The sequence below is a fragment of the Lathyrus oleraceus genome, chromosome 3, assembly GCF_024323335.1.
Source record: "Lathyrus oleraceus cultivar Zhongwan6 chromosome 3, CAAS_Psat_ZW6_1.0, whole genome shotgun sequence".
In the NCBI taxonomy this organism is placed as follows: Eukaryota; Viridiplantae; Streptophyta; class Magnoliopsida; order Fabales; family Fabaceae; genus Lathyrus; species Lathyrus oleraceus.
In genome coordinates this window covers 296,398,913-296,421,881 of record NC_066581.1, presented here as the reverse complement: position 1 = coordinate 296,421,881, position 22,969 = coordinate 296,398,913, and positions in this window count along the sequence as shown.

Genomic DNA, 22,969 nt, shown 5'->3' with positions numbered 1-22,969 from the left:
AAAAATACTTAAAATAACAAATATATATATATATATATATATATATATATATATATATATATATATATATATATATATATATATATATATATATATATATATATATATATATATATATATATATATATATATATATATATATATATATATATATATATTTAGAGAAAAAAAATATGCAATGACATTGTAAAATAATTGTATATTTTCAATCAATCACGAATGTGTATCCCGCCTAATCACCAATTTAATTTTAAAATACTAATATGACATGTCAGAATGTTATAATTCTAATCACGAATGTTACACTAACAATGCATTACCTTTACTCTCTAATTTTTAATTTTTAAGTGTAAAGAGATTTTACATAACCATTCCATTTTTACAAATATTTGACATTTATGTTAATTATCTAAAAAGTAACATTTATGAACATTTGTGATGCACTAATCATGTAAAAAATCTACTATCTATTAAAAGAACATGTTTTGGAAATGACCATTAAACCATTCTTAATTTAAGTTTATTTTCTCATAATTACAAGGTTATTTCTGTCTAAACACATTTAAGTTAATTTATTACCGTTTATCCACTATTTGGAATTCTTCTTAACTTTCTACATCATTGATGTTACGTTATCCATGCAAAACTGAAAAGCCTCATTCCAAATTTTCAATATCATTTTCAATTTTCACTCTACTTCATGCATAGAGTACTCAAAAGACACATTGGAGCTTGGAGTGACACACATTGGTTGCTGAAATATTAAAAGAACATTGGTTCCAAAGATTCAAAACTCCCTCTCTCCATTTCGCCACATCCGTCCCAAATTTCGTCACCACTGTTACAGAGTCTCATCGATTCTGTAGAGCACGGGAAGAAATTCACCATCGTCTCGCAGAGCGCCAACAAGATGATTTTTACTCTTTATTCCATCGGTTATGTTATATTTATGTTCCAACAGTCATAGTTTATGTTCAATCTTTGATTTTTACTCTTTGTTGTTGTTTAATATTCGTGTTTTCTTTGTGTTGAGTGTTGTTTAATCTTTGTTTTTGGAAAGCTCATGTTCAAAGTTGCCATGGTTGTTCATAAACTTTACTGTTTAGATTACGCATTTATATTTTCCTTCTTTCTTGACTTGCTCAAGGCTGAATTTCATATAAATTTATATTGTGGATTATACGTTATATTTGTTGATTATTGTTCAATCTTTGTTTTTGAAAAACAAAAGTTCAAAATTGTCATTGATGTTCATAAACTTTTGTGTTTGGAAAACATGATGTGTGCTTAAAAAAAATTCAATGTTCATAAACTTCAATGAAAATATTTTATATAGTTTCATATTACTGTTGGTATCTAGAAGGTCACAACTGTTAAGGATACAGATTGAAAGCATTTAAATTAAGAGATACTCTAGGATCAAGCATTCAAGATGAGAGTTATTTTAGGATCAAGCAATCAAATCAAATTATAACTAATTAGAGAAAATCAAGCAACAGCAGTAGGAAGCAATTATTATGATAGAAAATATGTTTCTATATATTGTACCAATACACCTTGTGAATGAACTGTAAAAACATTATTCCTTATATGGTATCAGCTGCCTCTCAGACTCCAAAGAGTGCATGATCCATCATGTCTACAGATTCCTCAAACACAAACTCAAAACCTATCAAACTTTCACCTCTAAAACATGGTGCCCAAATATCCATTAAGCTTTCTGCGTCCAACTTTTTCGCTTGGCGCCGCCAAATCAATTCACTACTTGTTGGCATGAAATGCATAGGCTATATCACCGGCAAAGAAGAACCACAACCTGAGTTTATCACCACCAATGGCATCTCAACCAACAATCCTTCCTATGAAGATTGGTTCGCTAATGATCAACTTATTGTTAGCTTTCTACTCGCCTCCATGAATGAACGCGATAGCGTTGCCTTCTCTTCATGTGACACTGCTCGTCAACTATGGCTGGCCATTGAAGCCAAGTATGCAAATCCATCACGAGCTCATGTGATGTCTCTCAAAAATCAGCTGCAGAGAAGCCGTAAAGGCTCTCAAACTGTCACTGAATTTTTATTTCAGGTGAAAAGAATCGCTGATGAACTAGCAGTCTTGGATGCTGCAATCTCAGATGACGACATCACTCTCTATGTACTCAACGGTCTTGGATCTGATTATCGCGACATCGTTGCCTCCATCCGAACTAGAGAACGCTTCTTCACCTTTGAAGAGTTACACAACCATCTCATTGCACATGAAGAATTCCTGCAGAAAGAAGATGCACCTGCAGATGTTACTGTCCCAACAGCAAATTTCCATCAGCGAAATGGATCTCGGAATTTTCGTGGACGTAGTTCTTTTCGTCGAGGCGGCCGTCATGGATCGAATCAAAATATGAATCCTTTTCCATCAGATTCATTCCACCCGATGCAGTCAGCCCCACGCCACCAAAATGCCTCAAACAATCATAGTACAAATTCGACTCTCTATCAAGGACCATCGAGGAACCAAAACCATTTCAATCATCGAGCGAATCGTCCACCTCCACGTTGCCAATTCTGTGACTTTCCTGGACATATAGCCAAATATTGCCCACAACTAATGCAATCCAGTCCTACTGCTAATTATGATGCTGCAAATACAAACTGGATCCTTGACAGTGGAGCCAATCATCACATCACTGCAGACTTGAACAATTTAAGTCTTCACTCCAACTATGAAGGCCCTGAATCGGTCACAATTGGAAACGACTCAGGTTTAGCCATTACACACATGGGTTCAACTCATTTCTCTACTCCTTCTACTAATTTTAATCTTAACAATGTTTTGTGTGTTCCAAAAGCAAGTCACAATTTAATTTTTGTTGCCAAATTCTGTCAACAAAATAATGTGTATGTTGAGTTTCATCCTTTCTCCTTTTTTGTGAAGGATCTCAAGACAGGGGTGACGTTGATGTGCGGTCCAACTAGTGGTGATCTCTACACCCTCCAACCCTCACTCCCCATTTGTCTAGATCGAGCCACTCAAAGGGTGCATCTATCTCGCCATGTTGTTTTTGTTGAAGACCAATTTCCCTTCTCACACCCAAACCCTCAACTCTCACCTCCATTACTGCCGCAACATTCATGGCTCCCACTTCCCAATATCCTGTCTCACCCACATCAACCTAGCACATCCGAAACCATCATTCCTAATTCCATACTACAAATTCCTCACATTACAGCCCCACATGACTCCCCTGAAACCAGCTCCAATATTAACCATGCCATTTCTCCTACACCTCAATCAACTGAACCTACACCTTCAAACTCAAATAACATCCAACCATCACCTTTACCCACACCTACATCCCTACCACAAACCACACCACTATTGGAACGCATATCAACGTCATCCTCTGAACCTTCGAGACTCATCACACGGTCCATGCATAACATACACAAGCCAAACAAAAAATATTTACTTGTCACAAAACATCCTTTACCATCATCCCATGAACCCACGTGTGTATCACAAGCGATGGTTTCCTCTGAATGGCGTGCTGCCATGGCACCCGAATTCAACGCATTGATGCATGTCATACCCTAAAATTTGCCCGTTAATATTACAAGGCATTTCTAAGGCACCCCAACTTATTTTGCAAGGCATTGATCTCAAAAGAACAAAGGCCCAGCTCACAGATGGCCAAATCCAGAAAATGGCCCAAACTGGCTTGCTCGCTAGGCGAGCAAATCCTTCGCCTAGCGAACCCCTCGCTATACCGCTCGCCTAGCGAAGCTTGCGGATATCAGAAAATTCTGGGCTTCATTCTAAGCCCATTAGGTCACAAAAGGAGCATTATAAATAGCCAAGCTTCATTCAGGAAAGGGGAACGAAAACGGAAGGAAGACGGGAGCAAGAGCGAAAGCACAACAAACCCTGAAGGCTAACTCAGAGGATTCGAAGCAACCCTAAAGGAAACCCTGAAGGAAACTCATTTGCATCAAAGCCACCGCCGCCCAACTCAATCCGACTGGCCAATTCACGGTTGCGATTCGATTGCAAACAGGTTTGCGTTACTATTACCGCTTTATGTTCTTAATTTGCATGTGATATTATAATTGAATTCATAAACATATTTGAGGTTTTGCATGTGAATTTAAGTGTGCCTGAATATTGTGAATGCTGAACCATGCAATTATGTATTGGATGCCATAAGCCATGCAGCAGGTTGAGGTCGTACTGTTCTGAAATTCAAAACCCGCAGCCGCTCGCTAGCACATCGCTAAGCGAGCATGTAGCGAGTATTCGCTAGGCCTTCGCTAGGCGAGGCAGAGGCGAACGTGACAGTCGCTAATATTTTGGTTGTTCTGTTCTATGCGTATCTGATCTGTTCTATGTTAATCTTGCGCTATTTCGCCTGACATTCTTACTACTGTATTTCTTTTTGCGGTGTAATCTTCGATTACACCCTGATTTGGTATCCTGACCTGTGTGCTGAATGTTGTAAAGGTTCACATATTCCCAAGAACAAGTGGTTTGCTAGGTATTCCGCTTTATTTGTGGGATACCCTTGTGGAGATTCATCCTAAATTACCTAGTTGATTTTAATGTGGAGATTCATCCTAAATTACCTAGTTGATTTTAACGTGGAGATTCATCCTAATTATTTAATCGATTTTAATGTGGACTTAATTACCTAATTGATTACTGCTATCTAGTTAATTGTAAAACTTTGCCTTTAAGTGATCTTGGACCTCTCTTTGTTACCCTACGATTACGGTATTATGGTCATGTCCCGCGAATATGGGGATACACTTAGCAAAGACCCTTCGGTTAAATCATCATAGTCCCTCGAATGTTGCCTTTGTCCCTCGATGACCCTTCGGTGTAGCCTACGGTTAAATGATGATGGTCCCTTCGAACGCTAAGGTATCCTCACAACTGTTGCCTTCAATGACCAATCGATGACCCTACGATGACCCTTTTACATCCAAAGGATAAAACTACTTACTTCTCAATAGTAAGGACAGTTTTACCCTCATAAGGATAGGAAATGCCCATAAAGACCTTGGATAGGTATAACTCTTAATTGCTTATTCATAACTTAAAATACTTTTCACACCTCACACCTTTCAAAACATCTTTTAGAAAATCACCATTTGGCATACATTCGTACTAGGATCATTGCCGAGTTATATTTTTCTAAACGACTTTCAAAACTAAACGAGATAACCAGTTTGTATACATTCATTCAAGAATCATTACAAAGTTAAATTCTCCTTTTCAAAACATTTTCTAAACATTTCTCAAACACTTTTTCAAACAAGAAAAACATAAATGATTAAGCAATTAAGAGCCCATGGATAACCATGGATACAAAGGGTGCTAACACCTTCCCTTTGTATAATGTACCTCCCGAACCCAAAAATCTAAATTAAGGTCTTTCCTGTTCTTTTCCGCCTTTCCTTATTGGATAAAAGAAAAGTCGGTGGCGACTCTTGCTAACCGCGACATTTGCTTTCCAAAAGCAAAAACACATAAAGTCAGTTCACCGTATGACAGAACTGGCGACTCTGCTGGGGACTACAAAGAGAGGTCACCTTAAAAAATCATTTATGTTTTCAAAATTGTTCCTTCTTTTAAGGGAATTTTTTGAGTGAAAGATCCTACACCCGGATCTAGTGTACCTTAGGTAAGTAGCAATAGATCATCGCGACTATCCGGCGTATACTGGAATGGTTAAAATGATGGCTACGGTTAATGTGACACTTTGGATGTCCTGATGTTCCTCATGTTTACTTGAGGAAAAATTTGGCATTCGCGTGGTGTCATCAAAGCATTAACCAGACCTTTAGAACCCTAATTGACTCATCCTAGCCATTAGAAAGTAGTGAGATAACTGACTTCGGTTCCGACTGGGGTTGGTTGATACTCGATACTACACTCTTTGAGATTGGACTTTAGGGAAGCTTTGGTCAACCACTTGGCATTGCACTGAAGTGGACTTAAGGAAAGGTCGATGATTTGAGATCCTTCTAGAACCCGGTTACTATTCTAGGACAGGTTGAACCAACCAAACTTCAGTGGGGAGGGTACTTACCCATGGAACTCATGCAAGCCTTAAAACCTAGGAATGATTGTTGTGTGACTTGCTTGTGCTTGCTATTTACATAACATCATAACATCATAACATCATGGCATTATACTAACCATTTCAAGGACTTAGGGATTTAGCTTTGCTCTGTTAAACAGGTTATGGCTTCCAGGAAGACCATCCGGATCAATCTTGTAACGATCTCTCCTCAACTCAAGGATTTAGTGTCAGAACTTCCCGATCATGCTCAGTTCATCAAGAAACATGGTTCTCTCCTCAATTTGGTTACCACTGGTTTCAGAGAAGATATGATGAGAGTTCTATTCCAGTTCTTCGATCCTAAACATCATTGCTTCACCTTCCCAGATTATCAGTTGGTACCCACATTAGAAGAATTTTCCAGGCTGCTGGGGATACCTATTCTTGATCAAACACCTTTCAGTGGTTTGGAAAAGATTCCGAAGTCTGAAGAAGTCGCCGCAGCTTTACACATGACAAAGTCTGACATTGAAACTAATTGGGTAACAAGAAGTGGAGTTAAGGGTTTACTTGCCAAATTTCTAATAAATAAGGCCCGAGAATTCCTAAAAGTTATGAATGTCCATGCTTTTGAAGATGTTCTAGCATTGCTAATCTATGGTTTAGTGTTATTCCCTAATCCAAACCAATTCATAGACATGAATGCTATTAAGATATTCCTCACTCATAACCCTGTGCCTACCTTGCTTGGAGATATTTTGCATTCCCTTCACACCCTTACTATGAAGAGACAAGGGACTCTCATGTGCTGCATACCTTTATTGTCTAGGTGGTTTATTTCGCACCTTCCTCAATCAGTCTTGAAGAATGATCAAAATCTAAAATGGTCTCAAAGGATAATGGCACTTTCCCATTCAGACATCCGTTGGTGTTCTAATCTCAGAGAAAATGTTATCCTCATCGACCGTTGTGGAGAATTCCCTAATGTACCACTCATGGGGATAAGAGGAGGTATTACTTATAATCCTGCCTTAGCCCTACGTCAGTTTGGTTGTGCTCGAAGAGATGGTCCACATGAAATGATTATTCAAGGTACAGTGTTTGACTATGACAATGACTCTCAAGGTCTCCGTCAAAGGTTTGTACGAGCCTGGGGCATGGTGAAAAGAAGCACTTTAGGACAGAAAAATTCTATTCCTATGGAGCCTTATCTCAGATGGGTACGCGCCAGAGCTCGTGAACTTGTCATGCCATATCTTGCAGTCGGGCCATTGATTGTTGAACCAGGAGTTGAAGGAGGTGCTTCTCAGATCATTCCTTATCCAGACATGCCTACCGATGTTGAGGAATTGAAGAGATCCTGGACCCAGTTGAGAGAGGAAAGGGATACTTTCGAAGCTCAGTTCAATGCAGAAAAGAAGAAAGTGTTAGAACTTACCAACCAGCTTAATGAGGAACGAAGACTCAATGCATATCTTCGCCCAAAAAGAAGCCGCCCCTGGGAGACTTAAGCTTTCATTGTATTTTTATTATTATTTTTGTAATGAACATTGGTTAAGAAACTAGTAATAAAAGTTCCTCTCTTTTTGGTAGTTTACGCAAAGTTAAATTCCAAAAGTCCTTGAAAACATTTCATACATTGCATAGCATAACATAACATTGCATAACGGATACTCTAAAGGACCACATTCTCATGGTCTTCCTCCTAAACAGAAAAATGGCTCTTGAACAAACTGTCAAAGATCTCCAGGCTCAGAATGCTCAATTCCAGGAGATGATCTTGAGCTTATCCAAGGGGCAGGAGGAACTTAAAGCTCTTTTGCTCGAGCAGAAGAAGGACAAGAAACCTGTGAGTTACATTAACCCGGGAAGAAGGCTTAAAAGACAGGCTGCAGGAGTCAAGATTAGAATTCCGAAGGATCAAGAAGAGGGGACGGATTCAGAAGATGAGAATGTTGATCCTTTCAGCCAGGAGGATGACGATGAAGATTATGAGAATGAGCAGTACTCTCCAAAAGGTGATAAGTATAAACTGCTGGAAGAACGCATGCTAGCTATGGAGGGTCAGAAGGCGCCCGGTCTGGATTTCGAAAGCTTGGGTCTAGTCTCTGATGTGGTGATTCCTCGCAAATTCAAGATCCCCACTTTCACTAAATATGATGGTGCATCTTGTCCTCAGATGCATCTGAGAGCTTACGTGAGAAAAATTCAGCCGTATACCACTGATAGGAAGCTATGGATCCATTTCTTCCAAGAGAGTCTGTCTGGCACACAGTTGGAGTGGTATTATCAGCTCGAGAGCTCTAACATCCACACCTGGACTGATTTAGCGACGACATTCTACAAGCATTACCAGTATAATTCTGAATTAGCGCCTACTCAGCTACAGTTGCAGAATATGACTATGGGCTCTAAAGAAAGCTTCAAAGAATATGCCCAAAAATGGAGAGATTTGGCTGGTAGAGTCAAACCCCCTATGACTGATCGAGAATTAGTAGACATGTTCATGGGTACACTGACTGGCCCATTCTACAGCCATCTACTGGGAAGTTCTTCATCAGGTTTCACTGAACTTATATTGACAGGTGAACGGGTGGAGAGCGGCATTCGAAGTGGAAAGATACAGGCGGCTACCTCTGTAACACCCTTCTAAATACCCCAAAATATTTAATTAAAATAATAACATATCAATCAGAGTAATTATGCCCCGAAGGGTGTCACACAATCATTTCACAACAATTATCAAAATATCCTGTCATGCTCATTTATTAAATCAAAATAAGACTCTTTTGCATAATTCGCAGCGGGTACAAAACATCGACATTCAAATCATGTACTACATTACATGTAAAGTTGAATCAACAACTAAATTAAAACATAGTCAAACATTCCCTCCCGATGTTACATCTACCAGAGCATGACCCACTAAGGACGACACTAGACTCCATAGCACTAGCTTCTACTCAACTCACTGCTCGTTACCTGAAAAATAGATGTAAGGGTGAGTTCCTCAATCAATATAATAAGCATTATACAACATTATGTAATGTTAAGTAAATACGCATTTATTCACCCTAACCAGACTACACACTCAGCAACGGCAGTACCAACTCAAACATCATACCCAACAATAACATATAGCATATGTATAATCTCAAACCATACTCAATCATCAACAACACAACACATAATAACCATATAATACTGGAATACATCCATTCATATTATATGCCATACATTCATTATGAAATGAGACTCCACACATGCGGTACCGACTATTCTTGAACATACAGTTCAAGCTCACCGATCAAATCCAGATACGGCTACTAAGCTCACTAGTCCCACTCATTTGAGATCTAATGACTCACTCACCAATTCCTCACCATGGGAATTAGCTACAGCCCCGAAGGCTAGACTATGCACACTAATCATCTAGCATGCAAACATCAACAACAAACCCACCATGGTTCACTCACTAATTCCTCACCATGGGAATTAGCTACAGCCCCAAAGGCTAGAATAAGCATGCTAATCACCTAGCAATACAACAACAACAGCAACAATTCAAGAATAGACATAAGCTCACACTCTAAGCCATAAAACAGTCTATTCACAAATGCATACATAACTGATACATTCACAGCATCATGCTTATCATCACACATCATTAATACATTTTATCACAAAAGCATATCACATCATGCCACATAATCAAATACAGTATTAGCACATTCTACTAATACCTATACTACTCAAAACAACGGGAAATGATCCCTGCTACATCATACATCAGCTAAGTACATCACTCAGCCTAAACAACCAAAAAACTGCACAACAACAGCACAGAAAATCACAATTCTGCCCATACGCGTATTGCCTATGCCCATACGCGTATTGCCCACGCCTGACCAAATCCATACGCGTAATGCCCACGCCCATACGCGTATGCTACGCGTATCACATTCCCATACGCGTACCAACAGAGACCAAAACACGTTCAAAACATCATCTTCCTCATCCATACGCGTATTGCCTAGTGCCATACGCGTACCAGGCCATCTCATACGCGTATTGCCTAGTGCCATACGCGTATGACCAGAAACCAGAACTCTCAGATCTGCAATGGCTTTCTCTGCTACGAGATCTACCCAATCCAACCTTCCACAGTCCAATTTCTACACAGAAATCGTTCATATTTTCAACACAATTCATATCTTATTCGATTACACAAAATCTGACACTTTTACATCTAATTCCTACGAATTCTTTCTCAATTATACCCCAATTTCGTTTATCCCAAAAAGTTCACAAATTCATCATACATCAATCTAATCAGAGGTAAAACAATGGTTATCACTACCCAGTACATATTATCACATAATGCCCTTTAACCGATGATAAACCCCCCTTACCTGAGTTAATCCGGCACTTCCGTTAGCTTCAAGCTTTTCCTCTTCTCCTGCTCTGCCTTTTTGCCCTTTTTCCACTTTCAACCGCTTCTCTGTGTTTTCCTTTTCACGTGCAAACCCTTTTTACCAAAAATGAGACTTTTTATTATTCCAACTTATTTTATTCCAATAAATAATTATCCCAATAATTATTATTCCAAAATAATAATAATAATAATTCAATTATCTAATTAAATTAATAAACATATTATTAACTTAATTTAAATAATTATTATATTATTATCGGGGTGTTACAACTCTCCCCCACTAAAAGAGTTTTCGTCCTCGAAAACATACCTTAAGCGAACAACTCAGGATAAGACTCCTTCATCTGGCTCTCAAGTTCCCAAGTCACATTGCCACCTGCTGGTCCTCCCCAAGCTACCTTCACCAAGGCAATCTCTTTACCCCGCAACTGCTTCAATTCTCGATCCTCAATCCTCATAGGTGATGTTTCCACAGTCAGGTTATCTCTCACCTGTACATCATCTATTTGGACTACATGCGACGGATCATGAATGTACCTCCTCAACTGAGACACATGAAAAACCTCATGCAAATTCGCAAGCGATGGCGGTAAAGCGATACGATAGGCTACCTCTCCTATCCTCTCCAAAATCTGATAAGGACCAATAAAACGAGGTGTCAACTTCTTTGACTTCAAAGCTCGACCAACACCAGTTATCGGAGTGACACGAAGAAACACATGATCTCCCTCTTGGAACTCAAGTGACTTCCTCCTCTTATCATGATAACTCTTCTGACGACTCTGAGCAATTCTCATTTTCTCCTGAATCATCTTAATCTTTTCCGTAGTTTGTTGAACAATCTCCGGTCCAACCACAACACTCTCACCGGACTCATACCAACATAAAGGTGTCCGACATCTCCTACCATACAAAGCTTCAAACGGTGCCATACCAATGCTCGAATGAAAACTATTGTTGTAGGTAAACTCAATCAAAGGTAAATAACAATCCCAAGCACCTCCCTTCTCCAAAACAAACACCCTTCTAAATACCCCAAAATATTTAATTAAAATAATAACATATCAATCAGAGTAATTATGCCCCGAAGGGTGTCACACAATCATTTCACAACAATTATCAAAATATCCTGTCATGCTCATTTATTAAATCAAAATAAGACTCTTTTGCATAATTCGCAGCGGGTACAAAACATCGACATTCAAATCATGTACTACATTACATGTAAAGTTGAATCAACAACTAAATTAAAACATAGTCAAACATTCCCTCCCGATGTTACATCTACCAGAGCATGACCCACTAAGGACGACACTAGACTCCATAGCACTAGCTTCTACTCAACTCACTGCTCGTTACCTGAAAAATAGATGTAAGGGTGAGTTCCTCAATCAATATAATAAGCATTATACAACATTATGTAATGTTAAGTAAATACGCATTTATTCACCCTAACCAGACTACACACTCAGCAACGGCAGTACCAACTCAAACATCATACCCAACAATAACATATAGCATATGTATAATCTCAAACCATACTCAATCATCAACAACACAACACATAATAACCATATAATACTGGAATACATCCATTCATATTATATGCCATACATTCATTATGAAATGAGACTCCACACATGCGGTACCGACTATTCTTGAACATACAGTTCAAGCTCACCGATCAAATCCAGATACGGCTACTAAGCTCACTAGTCCCACTCATTTGAGATCTAATGACTCACTCACCAATTCCTCACCATGGGAATTAGCTACAGCCCCGAAGGCTAGACTATGCACACTAATCATCTAGCATGCAAACATCAACAACAAACCCACCATGGTTCACTCACTAATTCCTCACCATGGGAATTAGCTACAGCCCCAAAGGCTAGAATAAGCATGCTAATCACCTAGCAATACAACAACAACAGCAACAATTCAAGAATAGACATAAGCTCACACTCTAAGCCATAAAACAGTCTATTCACAAATGCATACATAACTGATACATTCACAGCATCATGCTTATCATCACACATCATTAATACATTTTATCACAAAAGCATATCACATCATGCCACATAATCAAATACAGTATTAGCACATTCTACTAATACCTATACTACTCAAAACAACGGGAAATGATCCCTGCTACATCATACATCAGCTAAGTACATCACTCAGCCTAAACAACCAAAAAACTGCACAACAACAGCACAGAAAATCACAATTCTGCCCATACGCGTATTGCCTATGCCCATACGCGTATTGCCCACGCCTGACCAAATCCATACGCGTAATGCCCACGCCCATACGCGTATGCTACGCGTATCACATTCCCATACGCGTACCAACAGAGACCAAAACACGTTCAAAACATCATCTTCCTCATCCATACGCGTATTGCCTAGTGCCATACGCGTACCAGGCCATCTCATACGCGTATTGCCTAGTGCCATACGCGTATGACCAGAAACCAGAACTCTCAGATCTGCAATGGCTTTCTCTGCTACGAGATCTACCCAATCCAACCTTCCACAGTCCAATTTCTACACAGAAATCGTTCATATTTTCAACACAATTCATATCTTATTCGATTACACAAAATCTGACACTTTTACATCTAATTCCTACGAATTCTTTCTCAATTATACCCCAATTTCGTTTATCCCAAAAAGTTCACAAATTCATCATACATCAATCTAATCAGAGGTAAAACAATGGTTATCACTACCCAGTACATATTATCACATAATGCCCTTTAACCGATGATAAACCCCCCTTACCTGAGTTAATCCGGCACTTCCGTTAGCTTCAAGCTTTTCCTCTTCTCCTGCTCTGCCTTTTTGCCCTTTTTCCACTTTCAACCGCTTCTCTGTGTTTTCCTTTTCACGTGCAAACCCTTTTTACCAAAAATGAGACTTTTTATTATTCCAACTTATTTTATTCCAATAAATAATTATCCCAATAATTATTATTCCAAAATAATAATAATAATAATTCAATTATCTAATTAAATTAATAAACATATTATTAACTTAATTTAAATAATTATTATATTATTATCGGGGTGTTACAACTCTCCCCCACTAAAAGAGTTTTCGTCCTCGAAAACATACCTTAAGCGAACAACTCAGGATAAGACTCCTTCATCTGGCTCTCAAGTTCCCAAGTCACATTGCCACCTGCTGGTCCTCCCCAAGCTACCTTCACCAAGGCAATCTCTTTACCCCGCAACTGCTTCAATTCTCGATCCTCAATCCTCATAGGTGATGTTTCCACAGTCAGGTTATCTCTCACCTGTACATCATCTATTTGGACTACATGCGACGGATCATGAATGTACCTCCTCAACTGAGACACATGAAAAACCTCATGCAAATTCGCAAGCGATGGCGGTAAAGCGATACGATAGGCTACCTCTCCTATCCTCTCCAAAATCTGATAAGGACCAATAAAACGAGGTGTCAACTTCTTTGACTTCAAAGCTCGACCAACACCAGTTATCGGAGTGACACGAAGAAACACATGATCTCCCTCTTGGAACTCAAGTGACTTCCTCCTCTTATCATGATAACTCTTCTGACGACTCTGAGCAATTCTCATTTTCTCCTGAATCATCTTAATCTTTTCCGTAGTTTGTTGAACAATCTCCGGTCCAACCACAACACTCTCACCGGACTCATACCAACATAAAGGTGTCCGACATCTCCTACCATACAAAGCTTCAAACGGTGCCATACCAATGCTCGAATGAAAACTATTGTTGTAGGTAAACTCAATCAAAGGTAAATAACAATCCCAAGCACCTCCCTTCTCCAAAACAAACACCCTTCTAAATACCCCAAAATATTTAATTAAAATAATAACATATCAATCAGAGTAATTATGCCCCGAAGGGTGTCACACAATCATTTCACAACAATTATCAAAATATCCTGTCATGCTCATTTATTAAATCAAAATAAGACTCTTTTGCATAATTCGCAGCGGGTACAAAACATCGACATTCAAATCATGTACTACATTACATGTAAAGTTGAATCAACAACTAAATTAAAACATAGTCAAACATTCCCTCCCGATGTTACATCTACCAGAGCATGACCCACTAAGGACGACACTAGACTCCATAGCACTAGCTTCTACTCAACTCACTGCTCGTTACCTGAAAAATAGATGTAAGGGTGAGTTCCTCAATCAATATAATAAGCATTATACAACATTATGTAATGTTAAGTAAATACGCATTTATTCACCCTAACCAGACTACACACTCAGCAACGGCAGTACCAACTCAAACATCATACCCAACAATAACATATAGCATATGTATAATCTCAAACCATACTCAATCATCAACAACACAACACATAATAACCATATAATACTGGAATACATCCATTCATATTATATGCCATACATTCATTATGAAATGAGACTCCACACATGCGGTACCGACTATTCTTGAACATACAGTTCAAGCTCACCGATCAAATCCAGATACGGCTACTAAGCTCACTAGTCCCACTCATTTGAGATCTAATGACTCACTCACCAATTCCTCACCATGGGAATTAGCTACAGCCCCGAAGGCTAGACTATGCACACTAATCATCTAGCATGCAAACATCAACAACAAACCCACCATGGTTCACTCACTAATTCCTCACCATGGGAATTAGCTACAGCCCCAAAGGCTAGAATAAGCATGCTAATCACCTAGCAATACAACAACAACAGCAACAATTCAAGAATAGACATAAGCTCACACTCTAAGCCATAAAACAGTCTATTCACAAATGCATACATAACTGATACATTCACAGCATCATGCTTATCATCACACATCATTAATACATTTTATCACAAAAGCATATCACATCATGCCACATAATCAAATACAGTATTAGCACATTCTACTAATACCTATACTACTCAAAACAACGGGAAATGATCCCTGCTACATCATACATCAGCTAAGTACATCACTCAGCCTAAACAACCAAAAAACTGCACAACAACAGCACAGAAAATCACAATTCTGCCCATACGCGTATTGCCTATGCCCATACGCGTATTGCCCACGCCTGACCAAATCCATACGCGTAATGCCCACGCCCATACGCGTATGCTACGCGTATCACATTCCCATACGCGTACCAACAGAGACCAAAACACGTTCAAAACATCATCTTCCTCATCCATACGCGTATTGCCTAGTGCCATACGCGTACCAGGCCATCTCATACGCGTATTGCCTAGTGCCATACGCGTATGACCAGAAACCAGAACTCTCAGATCTGCAATGGCTTTCTCTGCTACGAGATCTACCCAATCCAACCTTCCACAGTCCAATTTCTACACAGAAATCGTTCATATTTTCAACACAATTCATATCTTATTCGATTACACAAAATCTGACACTTTTACATCTAATTCCTACGAATTCTTTCTCAATTATACCCCAATTTCGTTTATCCCAAAAAGTTCACAAATTCATCATACATCAATCTAATCAGAGGTAAAACAATGGTTATCACTACCCAGTACATATTATCACATAATGTCCTTTAACCGATGATAAACCCCCCTTACCTGAGTTAATCCGGCACTTCCGTTAGCTTCAAGCTTTTCCTCTTCTCCTGCTCTGCCTTTTTGCCCTTTTTCCACTTTCAACCGCTTCTCTGTGTTTTCCTTTTCACGTGCAAACCCTTTTTACCAAAAATGGGACTTTTTATTATTCCAACTTATTTTATTCCAATAAATAATTATCCCAATAATTATTATTCCAAAATAATAATAATAATAATTCAATTATCTAATTAAATTAATAAACATATTATTAACTTAATTTAAATAATTATTATATTATTATCGGGGTGTTACAACTCTCCCCCACTAAAAGAGTTTTCGTCCTCGAAAACATACCTTAAGCGAACAACTCAGGATAAGACTCCTTCATCTGGCTCTCAAGTTCCCAAGTCACATTGCCACCTGCTGGTCCTCCCCAAGCTACCTTCACCAAGGCAATCTCTTTACCCCGCAACTGCTTCAATTCTCGATCCTCAATCCTCATAGGTGATGTTTCCACAGTCAGGTTATCTCTCACCTGTACATCATCTATTTGGACTACATGCGACGGATCATGAATGTACCTCCTCAACTGAGACACATGAAAAACCTCATGCAAATTCGCAAGCGATGGCGGTAAAGCGATACGATAGGCTACCTCTCCTATCCTCTCCAAAATCTGATAAGGACCAATAAAACGAGGTGTCAACTTCTTTGACTTCAAAGCTCGACCAACACCAGTTATCGGAGTGACACGAAGAAACACATGATCTCCCTCTTGGAACTCAAGTGACTTCCTCCTCTTATCATGATAACTCTTCTGACGACTCTGAGCAATTCTCATTTTCTCCTGAATCATCTTAATCTTTTCCGTAGTTTGTTGAACAATCTCCGGTCCAACCACAGCACTCTCACCGGACTCATACCAACATAAAGGTGTCCGACATCTCCTACCATACAAAGCTTCAAACGGTGCCATACCAATGCTCGAATGAAAACTATTGTTGTAGGTAAACTCAATCAAAGGTAAATAACAATCCCAAGCACCTCCCTTCTCCAAAACACAAGCTCTCAGGAGATCCTCTAGCGACTGAATCGTCCTCTCAGTCTGACCATCAGTCTGCGGATGATATGCAGAACTCAATCTCAGCTTAGTTCCCAAAGCTCTCTGCAAACCTTCCCAAAACTTCGATGTAAATCTAGGATCTCTGTCCGAAACAATACTAGACGGAATACCATGCAAACTTACAATCTTTTCAATATACAACTCGGCCAATCTTTCTAACGGATAATCCATTCTGATCGGAATGAAATGAGCCGACTTCGTCAATCTATCAACAATTACCCATATAGCCTCAAAATTCTTACTTGTCCTCGGCAAACCAGAAACAAAATCCATACTGATACTATCCCACTTCCACTCTGGAATAGCCAACGGTTGCATTAGCCCAGACGGCTTCTGATGCTCAATCTTTGACTTCTGACAAGTCAAACAGGAATAAACAAAACTCGCAATTTCTTTCTTCATTCCCGGCCACCAAAATAACTTTTTCAAATCATGATACATCTTCGTAGCTCCAGGATGAATACTCAGGCCACTACGATGTCCTTCTTCTAGAATACTCTTCTTAAGTTCGGTAACATCCGGAATACACACCCGATTACCAAATTTCAAAATGCCATTCTCATCAACTCTGAATTCACCACCTTGACCTTGATTCACTAGAGTCAACTTATCAACCAAAAGCACATCGGATTTCTGACCCTCTCTGATCTCATCCAGAATACCACTCGTTAACTTCAACATTCCCAATTTAACACTATTGTGAGTACTCTCACACACCAAACTCAAGTCTCTAAACTGCTCAATTAAATCCAATTCCTTAACCATTAACATAGACATATGCAATGATTTCCGACTCAATGCATCAGCCATTACGTTTGCTTTACCCGGATGGTAATTCAAACCAAAGTCATAATCCTTCAGAAATTCTAACCATCTCCTCTGTCTCATATTCAGCTCTTTCTGATCAAACAAATACTTTAAACTTTTATGGTCACTGAAAACCTCAAATCTTGACCCATACAAGTAATGCCTCCATAATTTCAGAACAAATACCACAGCTGCCAACTCTAAATCATGTGTCGGATAGTTCCTCTCATGAACCCTCAGTTGTCTCGAAGCATAAGCTATAACCTGCTTATTCTGCATCAACACACCACCCAAACCCAACAATGAAGCATCACAGTAACCTCAAATGATTCCAACGAACTCGGTAATATCAGAATAGGAGCAGTAGTCAACCTTCTCTTTAACTCTTGGAAACCTTCTTCACATTTTGAGTCCCAAACAAATGCTTGCCCCTTTCTAGTCAACATCGTCAACGGTAACGCCAACTTAGAAAATCCCTCAATGAATTTCCTATAGTAACCAGCCAATCCCAGGAAACTGCGAATCTCAGCAACAGACTTCGGAGCTTCCCACTTAGACACCGCTTCTATCTTAGAAGGATCAACAGCAACACCACCTCTTGAAATCACATGACCAAGAAAACTAACCTCTTCTAACCAAAATTCACACTTGGATAGTTTAGCAAATAACTTCTTTTCTCGTAGAACTTCTAAAACCACCCTCAAATGCTTAGCATGCTCTTCTTCAGATTTCGAATACACCAAAATGTCATCAATAAACACCACAACAAACTTATCTAGGTACGGATGGAAAATCCTATTCATATGCTCCATAAATACTCCAGGCGCATTAGTCACACCAAAAGGCATTACAGAATACTCATAATGTCCATACCTCGTTCTGAAAGCAGTCTTCTGAATATCCTCAGCTTTCACACGTATCTGATGATATCCCGACCTCAAATCTATTTTGCTGAACACACTCGCACCAACCAACTGGTCCATCAAATCATCGATCCTCGGCAAAGGATACCGATTCTTGATCGTCACTTTATTCAGTTGCCTGTAGTCCACACACAACCTCATAGTACCTTCTTTCTTCTTAACCAATAGCACTGGTGCACCCCACGGTGACACACTCGGACGAATAAATTTCTTATCCAACAGATCTTCCAACTGACTCTTCAATTCAGTTAACTCAACAGCAGACATACGGTACGGAGCCATCGATATCGGTCTAGTACCAGGTACCAAATCAATCGAGAACTCAACTTCACGCTCTGGCGGCAATTCATTCACTTCTTCCGGAAACACATCAGGAAAATCACACACCACCGCTAGATCGCAAATCACCAGTTTATCTTTAGCTTCCAAGGTCGCTAACAGCATAAACAACTCTGCCCCATCTGCTACTTCCTCATTTACCTGCCTCGCTGATAGAAACAAATCCTTTCCTTCCTCAATCTCAGAAAAAATCACAGTCTTATCAAAACAGTTGATAGAAACTCGGTTAAACACCAACCAGTTCATACCCAGGATAACATCAATCTGCACTAGTGGAAGACACACAAGGTCTATCCCAAAGTCTCTACCAAAAATACTCAAAGGACAATTCAAACAAACTGAAGTAGTAATCACTGAACCCTTCGCAGGAGTATCAATCACCATACTTCCACGCATCTCAGATATCTCTAACTTAAGTTTCACAGCCCAATCCAAAGATATAAAAGAATGAGTAGCACCTGTGTCAATAATAGCTACAAGAGGAAAGCCATTAATATAACACGTACCTCGGATCAAACGATCATCTGCAGAAGTCTCAGAACCCGATAAAGCAAAGGCCTTGCCTCCTGGCTGATTCTCTTTCTTCGGCTTAGGACACTGTGGACTGATATGACCCAACTCTCCACAGTTGAAACAAGTTACAGTCTTCAACCGACACTCTGCAGCCAAATGACCACCTTTTCCACACTTGAAACACTTCATCTCAGCACTGGTACACTCATGAACACGATGTCCAGCCCGACCACATCTATAACACTTAACAGGGGCACTAGAGTCTCCCCCACTAGGCCTCTTCATCCCACTCTGCCGCTGGAAACCTTTGCCAGCTGCATACGGTTTTCCACGATCAATCTGATTCTTACCTTTCCTATCAACCCTTTGCTGATAGCTCTCTGCTCTAGCCTTGGAATCCTGTTCGAAAATCCTGCAACAGTCAACCAAATCAGAAAACACCCTGATCCGCTGATATCCAATCGCCTGCTTGATCTCGGGACGCAACCCGTTCTCAAACTTCACACATTTGGAAAATTCCCCAGTAGCCTCACTATAGGGAGTATAATACTTTGACAGCTCTGTGAACTTAGCAGCATACTCAGTAACAGACCGGTTACCCTGCTTCAATTCCAAGAATTCTATTTCTTTCTTTCCTCTGACATCCTCTGGAAAGTACTTCCTCAGGAATCTCTCTCTGAACACAGCCCAAGTGATTTCAGCATTCCCAGCAGATTCCAACTCAGTGCGGGTAGCAACCCACCAATCATCCGCTTCCTCTGACAGCATATGCGTACCGAACCTGACCTTCTGGTTATCGGCACACTCAGTCACTCGGAAGATTCTCTCAATCTCCTTCAACCACTTCTGAGCACCATCTGGATCGTATGCTCCCTTAAACATTGGAGGATTGTTCTTCTGGAACTCACTCAGTTGACGAGCAGCTCCCATTCCCACAACATTCGGATTTCCTCCAAGTACTCCAGCTAGCATACCCAGAGCCTCAGCAATCGCAGCATCATCTCTACCTCTTCCAGCCATCTCTATACTGAAAACCCAACAAGCTAAAACAATAAGTACTGATAGGGTTACACAACACCTATCCCGTACAGGGGAAACAGAATAATTACGACTCGACTCGACCGACTATGCTCTGATACCACTAATGTAACACCCTTCTAAATACCCCAAAATATTTAATTAAAATAATAACATATCAATCAGAGTAATTATGCCCCGAAGGGTGTCACACAATCATTTCACAACAATTATCAAAATATCCTGTCATGCTCATTTATTAAATCAAAATAAGACTCTTTTGCATAATTCGCAGCGGGTACAAAACATCGACATTCAAATCATGTACTACATTACATGTAAAGTTGAATCAACAACTAAATTAAAACATAGTCAAACATTCCCTCCCGATGTTACATCTACCAGAGCATGACCCACTAAGGACGACACTAGACTCCATAACACTAGCTTCTACTCAACTCACTGCTCGTTACCTGAAAAATAGATGTAAGGGTGAGTTCCTCAATCAATATAATAAGCATTATACAACATTATGTAATGTTAAGTAAATACGCATTTATTCACCCTAACCAGACTACACACTCAGCAACGGCAGTACCAACTCAAACATCATACCCAACAATAACATATAGCATATGTATAATCTCAAACCATACTCAATCATCAACAACACAACACATAATAACCATATAATACTGGAATACATCCATTCATATTATATGCCATACATTCATTATGAAATGAGACTCCACACATGCGGTACCGACTATTCTTGAACATACAGTTCAAGCTCACCGATCAAATCCAGATACGGCTACTAAGCTCACTAGTCCCACTCATTTGAGATCTAATGACTCACTCACCAATTCCTCACCATGGGAATTAGCTACAGCCCCGAAGGCTAGACTATGCACACTAATCATCTAGCATGCAAACATCAACAACAAACCCACCATGGTTCACTCACTAATTCCTCACCATGGGAATTAGCTACAGCCCCAAAGGCTAGAATAAGCATGCTAATCACCTAGCAATACAACAACAACAACAACAATTCAAGAATAGACATAAGCTCACACTCTAAGCCATAAAACAGTCTATTCACAAATGCATACATAACTGATACATTCACAGCATCATGCTTATCATCACACATCATTAATACATTTTATCACAAAAGCATATCACATCATGCCACATAATCAAATACAGTATTAGCACATTCTACTAATACCTATACTACTCAAAACAACGGGAAATGATCCCTGCTACATCATACATCAGCTAAGTACATCACTCAGCCTAAACAACCAAAAAACTGCACAACAACAGCACAGAAAATCACAATTCTGCCCATACGCGTATTGCCTATGCCCATACGCGTATTGCCCACGCCTGACCAAATCCATACGCGTAATGCCCACGCCCATACGCGTATGCTACGCGTATCACATTCCCATACGCGTACCAACAGAGACCAAAACACGTTCAAAACATCATCTTCCTCATCCATACGCGTATTGCCTAGTGCCATACGCGTACCAGGCCATCTCATACGCGTATTGCCTAGTGCCATACGCGTATGACCAGAAACCAGAACTCTCAGATCTGCAATGGCTTTCTCTGCTACGAGATCTACCCAATCCAACCTTCCACAGTCCAATTTCTACACAGAAATCGTTCATATTTTCAACACAATTCATATCTTATTCGATTACACAAAATCTGACACTTTTACATCTAATTCCTACGAATTCTTTCTCAATTATACCCCAATTTCGTTTATCCCAAAAAGTTCACAAATTCATCATACATCAATCTAATCAGAGGTAAAACAATGGTTATCACTACCCAGTACATATTATCACATAATGCCCTTTAACCGATGATAAACCCCCCTTACCTGAGTTAATCCGGCACTTCCGTTAGCTTCAAGCTTTTCCTCTTCTCCTGCTCTGCCTTTTTGCCCTTTTTCCACTTTCAACCGCTTCTCTGTGTTTTCCTTTTCACGTGCAAACCCTTTTTACCAAAAATGGGACTTTTTATTATTCCAACTTATTTTATTCCAATAAATAATTATCCCAATAATTATTATTCCAAAATAATAATAATAATAATTCAATTATCTAATTAAATTAATAAACATATTATTAACTTAATTTAAATAATTATTA